Source organism: Chiloscyllium plagiosum, unplaced genomic scaffold (genome assembly GCF_037043375.1).
Source record: "Chiloscyllium plagiosum isolate Xiang-an unplaced genomic scaffold, Cpla_swu_hap1 HiC_scaffold_19, whole genome shotgun sequence".
Classification (NCBI taxonomy): Eukaryota; Metazoa; Chordata; class Chondrichthyes; order Orectolobiformes; family Hemiscylliidae; genus Chiloscyllium; species Chiloscyllium plagiosum.
Window position 1 is genome coordinate 28,795,120 of NW_028270157.1, and position 11,848 is coordinate 28,806,967.

General features: G+C 46.6%; 1 long non-coding RNA gene across 3 annotated transcripts in view; it reads right to left on the reverse strand.

The window, feature by feature from the left end:
* Positions 1-5,374: 5,374 nt before the first annotated feature.
* LOC148146744 (uncharacterized) overlaps positions 5,375-11,848 on the reverse strand; it is a 30,281-nt gene continuing 23,807 nt past the window's right edge. For 2 of the 3 annotated variants that reach the window (XR_015760421.1, XR_015760423.1), the window contains one exon: positions 5,375-5,640. This is a non-coding gene — a long non-coding RNA (uncharacterized LOC148146744). Of the gene's footprint in view, positions 5,641-7,688; positions 7,770-11,848 lie in introns of all 3 variants that reach the window. The other variant, XR_015760422.1, reaches the window with a different exon arrangement.

Below are 11,848 nucleotides of genomic sequence, written 5' to 3' on the forward strand. Positions count from 1 at the left end.
TATTCCAACAGTGGCCAAACCAGACCTGTACAGCCGCAACATGACCTCCCAACTCCTGTACTCAATACTCTGACCAATTAAAGAAAGCATATCAAACGCTTTCTTCACTATCCTATTTACCTGCTACTCCACTTTCAAAGAGCTATGAACCTGCACTCCAAGGTCTCTTTGTTCAGCAACACTCCCGAGGACGTTACCAATAAGTGTATAAGTTCTTCTAAGATTTCCTTTCCCAAAATACAGCAACTTGCATTTATTTGAATTAAACTCCATCTGCCACTTCTCAGCCCATTGGCCCATCTGATCAATACCCCCTATTGTAATCTGAGGTAACCTTCTTCGCTGTCCACTACACCTCCAATTTGGGTGTCATCTGCAAACTTATGCTCGGATCCAAATCATTTACATAAATGACAAAAAGTAGAGGACTCAGCATCGACCCTTGTGGCATTCCACTGGTCACAGGCCTCCAGTCTGAAAAACAACCCTCCGCCGCCACCCTCTGTCTTCTATCTTTGAGCCAGTTCTGTATCCAAATGGCTAGTTCTCCCTTTATTCCGTGAGATCTAACCTTGCTAACCAGTCTCCCATGGGGAAGCTTGATTCTTGATTAGTGGTGCTGGAAGAGCACAGCAGTTCAGGCAGCATCCAAGGAGCAGCGAAATCGACGTTTCGAGCAAAAGCCCTTCATCAGGAAGAAAGACAGTGAGCCTGAAGCGTGGAGAGATAAGCTAGAGGAGGGTGGGGGTGGGGAGAAAGTAGCATAGAGTACAATGGGTGAGTGGGGGAGGGGATGAAGGTGATAGGTCAGGGAGGAGAGGGTGGAGAGGATAGGTGGAAAAGGAGATAGGCAGGTAGGACAAGTCCGGACAAGTCATGGGGACAGTGCTGAGCTGGAAGTTTGGAACTAGGGTGAGGTGGGGGAAGGGGAAATGAGGAAACTGTTGAAGTCCACATTGATGCCCTGGAGTTGAAGTGTTCCGAGGCGGAAGATGAGGCGTTCTTCCTCCAGGCGTCTGGTGGTGAGGAAGCGGCGGTGAAGGATGCCCAGGACTTCCATGTCCTCGGCAGAGTGGGAGGGGGAGTTGAAATGTTGGGCCACGGGTCGGTGTGGTTGATTGGTGCGGGTGTTCCGGAGATGTTCCCTAAAGCACTCTGCTAGGAGGCGCCCAGTCTCCCCAATATAGAGGAGACCGCATCGGGAGCAACGAATACAATAAATGATATTAGTGGATGTGCAAGTAAAACTTTGATAGATGTGGGGGCTCCTTTAGGGCCTTGGATAGAGGTGAGGGAGAAGGTGTGGGCGCAGGTTTTACAGTTCCTGCGGTGGCAGGGGAAAGTGCCAGGATGAGAGGGTGGGTTGTAGGGGGGGCGTGGACCTGACCAGGTAGTCATGGAGGGAACGGTCTTTGCGGAAGGCGGAAAGGGGTGGGGAGGGAAATATATCCCTTGTGGTGAGGTCTTTTTGGAGATGGCGGAAATGTCGGCGGATGATTTGGTTTATGCGAAGGTTGGTAGGGTGGAAGGTGAGCACCAGGGGCGTTCTGTCCTTGTTACGGTTGGAGGGGTCGGGTCTGAGGGCGGAGGTGCAGGATGTGGACGAGATGCGTTGGAGGGCATCTTTAACCACGTGGGAAGGGAAATTGCAGTCTCTAAAGAAGAAGGCCATCTGGTGTATTCTGTGGTGGAACTGGTCCTCCTGGGAGCAGACACGGCGGAGGCGGAGGAATTGGGAATACGGGATGGCATTTTTGCAAGAGGTAGGGTGGGAAGAGGTGTAATCCAGTTGGCTGTGGGAGTTGGTGGGTTTGTAAAAAATGTCAGTGTCAAGTCGGTCGTCATTAATGGAGATGGAGAGGTGCAGGAAGGGGAGGGAGGTGTCAGAGATGGTCCAGGTAAATTTAAGGTCAGGGTGGAATGTGTTGGTGAAGTTGATGAATTGCTGAACCTCCTCGCGGGAGCACGAGGTGGCGCCAATGCAATCATCAATGTAGCGGAGGAAGAGGTGGGGAGTGGTGCCGGTGTAATTACGGAAGATCAAGTTCTACGTAGCCAACAAAGAGACAGGCATAGCTGGGGCCTATACGTGTGCCCATGGCTACCCCTTTGGTCTGGAGGAAGTGGGAGGATTGAAAGGAGAAATTGTTAAGGGTGAGGATCAGTTTGGCCAAACGAATGAGAGTGTCGGTGGAAGGCTACTGTTGGGGACGTCTGGAGAGGAAAAAACGGAGGGCTTGGAGGCCCTGGTCATGGCGGATGGAGGTGTAGAAGGATTGGATATCCATGGTGAAGATGAGGCGTTGGGGATGGGAAACGGAAGTCTTGGAGGAGGTGGAGGGCGTGGGTGGTGTCTCGAATGTATGTGGGGAGTTCCTGGACTAGGGGGTTAGGACAGTGTCGAGGTAGGTAGAGATGAGTTCAGTGGGGCAGGAGCATGCTGAGACAATGGATCGGCCAGGGTGGTCAGGATTGTGGATCTTGGGAAGGAGATAGAACCAGGCAGTGCGGGGTTCCCGGACTATGAGGTTGGAAGCTGTGGGTGGGAGATCTCCTGAGGTGATGAGGTTCTGTATGGTCTGGGAGATGATGGTTTGGTGATGAGGATGTGGGGTCATGGTCGAGGGGGCAGTAGGAACAGGTGTCCTCGAGTTGGCGTTTGGCTTCAGCGGTGTAGAGGTCAGTGCGCCAGACTACCACTGCGTCCCCTTTATCCGCTGGCTTGATGGTGAGGTTGGGATTGGAGCAGAGGGATTGGAGGGCTGCGCATTGTGAGGGTGAGAGGTTGGAGTGGGGGAGGGGGTAGACAGGTTGAGGCGGTTAATGTCCCGGCGGCAGTTGGAAATGAAGAGGTTGAGGGCAGGTAATAGGCCAGCGTGGGGTATCCAGGTGGATGCAGTGTGTTGGAGGTGGGCGAAGGGGTCCTCGGAAGGTGGGCGGGAATCCTGATTGTGAAAGTAAGCTCGGAGGCAGAGGCGACGGAAGAATTGTTCAACGTCATGCCGTGTATTAAATTCATTGATGCGTGGACGGAGGGGGATGAAGGTGAGTCCTTTGCTGAGGACTGATTGTTCGTCCTCAGTGAGGGGGAGGTCTGGGGGGATGGTGAAAACTCGGCAGGGCTGGGAGCTGGGATCTGGTGTGGGTGTAGAGCTGGGAGTGGGGGCGGAACCTGTAACTGGAGTGGGTGTGATGGTGGGGGGAATGGGGGTGGAGTCATGAGCAGGGGTAGTGTTCCCCTCGGGGTTCTGGGGGGTGGGGATAGTGACAGTGGGGTCTGTGGGGGGCATGTTAGCAGAATGCAGGTGAGTGGCGCTGGTGGGGGCAGAAGTGGTGGTGACCACGGCAGTAGGGGTGGCGGAAGTCACTGAGCATGTGGCATCAGCGATGATGTGAGGGGAGGAAGTGATGTCACGTGTGATGCATGAGGAATTGTGAAGGGTGGAAGTGGTTGTGGGAGTGGCCATGATGGGGCGGAAGTGACATCATCTATCAGCGTGGGGGTGGTAGCTGCATTAGCCGCTTGGCTAATGGCGTCTGAGTAGATTCCGAGGCCAGGGGAATCTTCTGGAATGTTTGAGGAGCACTGGTTATGGAGGTGGGTAGATAAAAGTTTGTTGTACTTACAGTTTTTGATGTTTGAGATGGAATTGAAATACTGTTTTTTGAGAGTATGAATTCTCCTGAGGATGTAGTACAGAGTGGGTCCTTTGCAATTCTGAGAGAGTGTGGCCCTCAGCTGAGGCAGGGATGACTGTAGAGAGGTTAGGTGCCGGCGCATTGCTGCAAACGTAGAGCGGAGGATCTTGAAGGAGAACCGTTGCTGGTGTTTTTGAATCTGTAGTCTGTACTGTTTGTCCTGTTAGGGTCTGAACTTTTTACCTCCCATGAGGAAGCTTGTCAAATGCTTTACTGAAGTCCATATAGATCACATCAACCGCTCTGCCCTCATCAATCCTCTTTGTTACTTCTTCAAAAAACTCAATCAAATTTGTGAGATATGATTTCCCACGCACAAAGCCATGTTGACTTTCCCTCATCAGTCCTTGCCTTTCCAAATACATATACATCTTGTCCCTCAGGATTCCCTCCAACAACTTGCCCATCACCGAGGTCAGGCTGACTGTTCTACAGTTCCCTGGCTTGTCCTTACCACCTTCCTGAAGTAGTGCCAGCATGTTAGCCAATTTCCAGTCTTCCGGCACCTCACCTGTGACTACTGATGGTACAAATATCTCAGCTGGAGGCCCAGCAATCACTTCTCTAGCTTCCCACAGAGTTCTCGGGTACACCTGATCAGGTCCTGGGGATTTATCCATCTTTATGTGTTTCAAAACATCTAGTACTTCTTCCTCTGTAATATGGACATTTTCAAAGTGTCACCATTTATTTCCCTACATTCTATATCTTCCATATCCTTTTCCACAGTAAATACTGATGCAAAATACTCATTTAGTATCTCCCCCATTTTCTGCTAATCTCTCCTGTCTATACCTGACATATGCTTCCTTTCTTTTTCTTAACCAAAACTTCAATTTCTCTACTCAGCCAGCATTCCCTACACCTACTAGCCTTTCCTTTCACCCTAACCAGAACATACCGTCTCTGGACTGTCATTATTTTATTACTGAAGGAGTGAGAAAAACTATGCCAGGTGGAGTTCAATGCAGCAAAGTGGAAAGAAAAATTGGAATATTTTCTTTTTGGGGAAAGCAGAAGAACTTTAGAGAAGGCTGCAGATCTTGCTGTATGTACACAAATGTGGCACAGTGGTTAGCACTGCTGCCTCACAGCGCCAGAGACCCAGGTTCAATTCCCGCCTCAGGCAACTGATTGTGTGGAGTTTGCATGTTCTACCCATGTCTGCGTGGGTTTCCTCCGAGTGCTCCGGTTTCCTCCCACAGTCCAAAAACGTGCACGTTAGGTGAATTGGCTGTGCTAAATTGCCCGTAGTGTCAAGTAAATGTAGGGGAATGGGTCTGAGTGGGTTGCGCTTCAGCGGGTCGGTGTGGACTTGTTGGGCCGAAGGGCCTGTTTCTACACTGTAAGTCAATCTAATCTAAATAGTTGAGAACTCATGCGCCAGTAAAAAAAGGTAATCAAAAGAGCTTTTGGAATGTTAGCCTCTATCTGGAATACAAAAAGGAAAAGATTCAGCATCATTTCTACAGGGCTTTGGTCTGACCCCACCTTGGATTCAATTCTGTGCACAAAACTTTAGGAAAGGAAAATAAATGATTGGCACTTAAAGAGTAATTTTCATGACCATCAAATATCTTATGGAGCTTTGCATCCGATGGAGTATTATGAAGAGTAGTCATAGTGTAGGAATCACTGTAGAAAATATGTGCACAGCAAACCTCCAGAAATAGCATTGTGATAATAACCAAATTGTCTTTTTATTGAGATATTGACTGAGGAATAGATATTCTCTCAGATACCAGGTTAATGCCACTTTTCTTCTTCAAAATATTATTTGAGAGGGGTTACATCCAACAAGCAGCCAAATAATACTTGGGTTTGGCTTCTCATGTGAAAGACACTCCTTTGATTGTCCATCTGCATTGCTGCACTGGAGTGTCAGCCTTGATGTTTGTTCTTGACCCGGAACTTTAAGAATCAGAGGCACAGTGCTGTCAACTGAAAAAAAATAGAAAATGCTAGAAATAATCAGCAGGTCTGTGGAGAGAGAAAACCAATTAACTACAAAGATAGAGACTATTTACAAAGGATCAATATAAAAGGATCATGAAAGTGCAGGTGGAGAAAGTAGATTATAGGAGAGAGAGCACCAATAATTTTGGAACGATGTTGTAAGTTTACTCGCTGAGCTGGAAGATTTGTTTTCAGATATTTCATCACATTGCTAGGTAACATCATCAGTGAGCTGTTTCATATTACTGGATTCATAGAGTCATAGAGATGTACAGCATAGAAACACTTCTGGTGAAGTGCTGGTGTTCGGTCCCACTTTCTATTTGTGTCTTGGTCTGTTAAGGTGGGTGATATCATTTCTGGTTCTTTTTCTCAGAGGTTGGTAAACTGTGTCAAACTGATGTGTTTATTGATAGAGTTCTGGTTTGAATGCCAGGTCTCAAGGAATTCTCATGTGTGTCTCTGTGTAGCCTGTCCTCGGGTGGATGTATTGTCCCAGTCGAAGAGGTGATCTTCTTCGTATGTACATAAGGATACTAGTGATAGTCAGTCATGTCTTTTGGTAGTTTGTTGGTGTTTGTGTGTCCCGGTGACTAGTTTCTGCTTGTCTGTCTGATGTAGTGTTTGTTACGGTCCTTGCAGGGTATTTTGTAAATGACATTTGTTTTGCTGGTTGTTGGTACAGGGTCATTTAGGTTCATCGGTAGCTGTTTAACTGTGTTGGTAGGTTTGTGGGGTACCATGATGCCAAGTGGTCTGAGTAGTCTGGAAGTCATCTCCGAGGTTTTATATATGGTAGTGTGGCTAGAGTTTCTGGGCGTGTTGTGTCCACATGTTTGGGTTTGTTGTTTAAGAATCAGTGGACTGTGTTTATCAGCTACCTATTGTTCTTGAATATACTGTATTTTTCTTCTGCTGCTCGTAGTTCCTTGATGCTGTAGTGTTGTGGCCTGTTCAAATAGTGTCCTGACGCAGCACTGTTTGTGGGTGTTAGGATGATTGCTTCTGTAGTTAAGTATCTGGTCTATGTATGTTGCTTTCCTGCAGACGCTGGTCTGCAGTTCTCCATTAACTGCTCATTCCACTGTGACATCTAGAAAGGGGGGTCTGTTGTTCTCCTTCTCTTTTGTGAAATTTATGCCAGTAAGGATTTTGTTGATGATGTTGTAGGGTTCCTCTAATGTGTTCCGTTTTGTGATGACAAAGGTGTCATCTGCATAGCGGACCCAAAGTTTCCCAGCCCCTCCCCCTCCCCTCCAATTACTGGATTCATAGAGTCATAGAGATGTACAGCATAGAAACAGACCCTTCGGTCCAACCCGTCCATGCCAACCAGATATCCCAACCCAATCTTGTCCCATCTGCCAGCACCCAGTCCATATCCCTCCAAACCCTTCCTATTCATATACCCATCCAAATGCCTCTTAAATGTTGCAATTGTACCTGCCTCCATCACTTCATCTGGCAGTTCATTCCATACCTGTACCACCCTCTCTGTGAAAAAGTTGCCCCTTAGGTCTCTTTTATATCTTTCTCCTCTAACCCTAAACTTATGCCCTCTAGTTCTGGTCTCCCCAACCCCAGGGAAAAGACTTTGCCGATTTACCCGAGCAATGCCCCTCATAATTTTTAAAATCTCTATAAGGTCACCCCTCAGCCTCCAATGCTCCAGGGAAAACAGCCCCAGCCTGTTCAGCCTCTCCCTATAGCTCAAATCCTCCAACCCTTGGCGACATCCTTGTAAATCTTTTATGAACCCTTTCAAGTTTCACAACATCTTTCCGACAGGAAGGAGACCAGGATTGCATGCAATATTCCAATAGTGGCCTAACCAATGTTCTATACAGCCGCAACATGACCCCCAACTCCTCTACTCAATACTCTGCATTGACCAACCAGGTTGTACCCAGCTACTTGTCTTCACCTATTCCCACTTCACTACTCTGCCCCCACCATCCTCTTTATCTGAAGCTCTCCTTATACCCACCCTGAGTCCTGAATAAGGGTTACAACCGAAATGTTAACTTGTGTACCTCCAGACGCCGCCTGGCTTGCTGTGTTCTTCCAGCCTCCTGCTTGTCTACCTTGGCTTCTAGCATCTGCAGTTTTTTTGTCTGTAAGAAAGGAGAGAGGCAGAAGACAGGAAACTAAAGGCATGTTAGCCTGACTTTGGTCGTGGTAAGATTTTAGAGTCCATTATTAAGAATGAGATTACAGGTACTTGGAAGTACATGGTAAATTAGGGCTGAGTAAGCATGGCTTCATCAATGGGACGTCATGCCTGACAAATCTGGTAGCATTCTTTAAGAAGGTAACCAGCAAGTTAGACAAAGGAGAGGCAGTGGACATGATGTATTTGAATTTCCAGAGGCATTTGATAAGGTGCCACACAGGAGGCTACTAAATAAGAGGCTAGAGGATTGGCTGACTGGCAGAAAGCAGAAAGTGGGGATAAAGGGGTCTTTTTCAGGATGCCATAAGACCATAAGACCATAAGACATAGGAGTGGAAGTAAGGCCATTCGGCCCATCGAGTCCACTCCGCCATTCAATCATGGCTGATGCGCATTTCAGCTCCACTTACCAGCGTTCTCCCCGTAGCCCTTAATTCCTCTAGACAACAAGAATCTATCAATCTCGGCCTTGAAGACATTTAGCGTCCCGGCTTCCACTGCACTCCGTGGCAATGAATTCCACAGGCCCACCACTCTCTGGCTGAAGAAATGTCTCCGCATTTCTGTTCTGAAATGACCCCCTCTAATTCTAAGGCTGTGTCCACGGGTCCTAGTCTCCTCGTTTAACTGAAACAATTTCCTAGCATCTACCTTTTCCAAGCCATGTATTATTTTGTACGTCTCTATTAAGTCTCCCCTTAATCTTCTAAACTCCAACGAATACAATCCCAGTATCCTCAGCCGTTCCTCATATGTTAGACCTGTCATTCCAGGGATCATCCGTGTGAATCTCCGCTGGACACGTTCCAGTGCCAGTATGTCCTTCCTGAGGTGTGGGGACCAAAACTGGACACAGTACTCCAAATGGGGCCTAACCAGAGCTTTATAAAGTCTTAGTAGTACATCTCTGCTTTTATATTCCAACCCTCTTGAGATAAGAGACAACATTGCATTCGCTTTCTTAATCACGGACTCAACCTGCATGTTTACCTTTAGAGAATCCTCGACTAGCACTCCCAGATCCCTTTGTGCTTTGGCTTTATTAATTTTCTCACCATTTAGAAAGTAGTCTATGCTTTTATTCTTTTTGCCAAAGTGCAAGACCTCGCACTTGCTCATGTTAAATTCCATCAGCCATTTCCTGGACCACTCTCCCAACCTGTCTAGATCCTTCTGTAGCCTCCCCACTTCCTCAGTACTACCTGCCTGTCCACCTAACTTCGTATCATCGGCAAACTTCGCTAAATTGCCCCCGGTCCCCTCATCCAAATCATTAATATATAATGCGAACAGCTGTGGCCCCAGCACCGAACCCTGCGGGACACCGCTCGTCACCGGCTGCCATTCTGAAAAAGAACCTTTTATCCCAACTCTCTGCCTTCTGTTAGACAGCCAATCCTCAATCCATCCCAGCAGCTCACCTCGAACACCATGGACCCTCACCTTGCTCAGCAGCCTCCCGTGTGGCACCTTATCAAAGGCCTTTTGAAAGTCTAGATAGACCACATCCACTGGGTTTCCCTGGTCTAACCTACTTGTTACCTCTTCAAAAAATTCCAACAGGTTTGTCAGGCATGACCTCCCTTTACTAAATCCATGTTGACTTGTTCTAATCAGACTCTGCTCTTCCAAGAATTTAGAAACCTCATCCTTAATGATGGATTCTAGAATTTTACCAACAACCGAGGTTAAGCTGATTGGCCTATAATTTTCCATCTTTTGCCTTGATCCTTTCTTGAACAAGGGGGTTACAACAGCCATCTTCCAATCATCCTGGACCTTTCCTGACTCCAGTGACTCTTGAAAGATCTCAACCAATGCCTCTGCTATTTCCTCAGCCACCTCTCTCAGAACTCTAGGGTGTATCCCATCGGGGCCAGGAGATTTATCAATTTTAAGACTTTTTAACTTTTCTAGCACTATCTCTTTCGTAATGGCAACCATACTCAACTCAGCCCCGTGACACCCTTTAATTTTTGGGATATTACTCATGTCTTCCACTGTGAAGACTGACGCAAAGTACTTGTTAAGTTCTCCTGCTATTTCCTTATCTCCCATCACTAGGCTTCCTGCATCAGTTTGAAGTGGCCCAATGTCTACTTTTGCCTGTCGTTTGTTTCTTATGTACTGAAAGAAACTTTTACTATTATTTCTAATATTACTGGCTAGCCTACCTTCATATTTGATCCTCTCCTTTCTTATTACACTCTTTGTTATCCTCTGTTTGCTTTTGTATCCTTCCCAATCTTCTGATTTCCCACTGTTCTTAGCCACTTTATAGGATCTCTCTTTTTCTATAATACATTTCCTGACTTCCTTTGTCAGCCAAGGTTGTCTAATCCCTCCTAATCCCTGCTCTCTTGTGGGCTCCATGACAAGCTGTTCCAAAAAGCCATCCTGTAAGCATTCCATGAATTCCCTTTCTTTAGATCTTTCTTTTCTTGGGAATGAACTTCTGTACAGTGTCCTCAATTATATCTACAAACTCCTGCCATTTTTGCTCTACTGTCTTCCCGGTTAGCCTCTGCTTCCAGTCTATTTTAGTCTGTTCCTCTCTCATGCCCTCATAATTACCTTTATTCAACTGTAACACCATTACATCCGATTTTTCCTTCTCCCTTTCAAACTCCAGACTGAACTCTATCATATTATGGTCGCTACTTCCTAAGGGTTCCCTTACTTTAAGATCTTTTATAGAGTCTGGTTCATTGCAAAGCACTAGGTCCAGAATAGCCTGCTCTCTTGTGGGCTCCATGACAAGCTGTTCCAAAAAGCCATCCTGTAAGCATTCCATGAATTCCCTTTCTTTAGATCCACTAACAACATTATTTACCCAGTCCACCTGCATATTGATGCTGGCAAGTAACTAGTGGAGTTCCACAGGGCTCAGTGTTGGTGCCAAAACTATTCATGTTATTCATTAACAATCTGGATGAAGGAACTGAGGGCATTGTTCCTAAATTTGCAAATGACAAAAAGATAGGTGGAGGGACGGATAGTATTAAGGAAGCAGGAAGGCTGCAGAATAACTTGCTAGGATAGTTAGCTAAGAAGTGACAATGTGGGTAAGTGTGATATTATGCACTTTGTTAAGAAGAATAGAGGCATAGATTATTTTCTAAACAGGGAAAGACTTTGGAAATCTGAAGCACAAAGGGACTCTGGAGTCCTAGTTCAGGGTTCTTTTAACAGGCAAGTTCCGTTGGCAGTTAGGAAAGCAAATGAAATGTTAGCATTCATTTCAACAGTGATAGAACACAATTGCAGGGATGTACTGTTGAGGCTCTATAAGGCTATGGTCAGCCCGCATTTAGAATATTGTGAGCAATTTTGGGCCCTGTATCTAAGGAAGGATCTGTTGATGTTGGAGGAATGTTCCTGGGGATGAAGAATTTGTTATATTAGCAACAGTCGAGGATTCTGGGTGTGTACTCGATGGAGTTTAGAAGGCTGATTGAAACTTACAGAATACAAAGAGGTCTGTTATAGAATTGGTGTGGAGAAGACCTGAGGGCACAGCCTCAGAGTGAAAAGAGCAACCTTTTAGAACTGAGATGAGGAGGAATTTCTTTGGCCAGAGGGTGGCAGATCTGTGGAACTCATTGCTGCAGACGGCTGTGGAGCCAAGTCATTGAGCATATTTAAGACAGAAACAGATAGGATCTTGATTAGTAAGGGGATCAAGGGTCATGGGAAAAAGGCAGGAAAATGGGGTTGAGAAACATATCAGCCTGACTGAATGGCAGGTCAGACCTGATGGGCTGAATGGTCTAATTCTGCTCCTACATTTTATGGTGCTGGATCATGCTGGGCTAGCCTGAGGGAATTGGGCTGTGCTGGGCTTAGCTTGGATGTGAGGGTGCTCAGTTATGCTGAGCTCTGAGGAATCGGAAACAGAAATCATTGGATAAAGTCAGCAAATCTGGCAGCTTCTAGGATTTTAGAATCTGATTCCAAGTTCCATATTTTTACCCACCCCTCACCTGGTCCTGGTACGGCATGGGTTGTTTTTAGCACAGT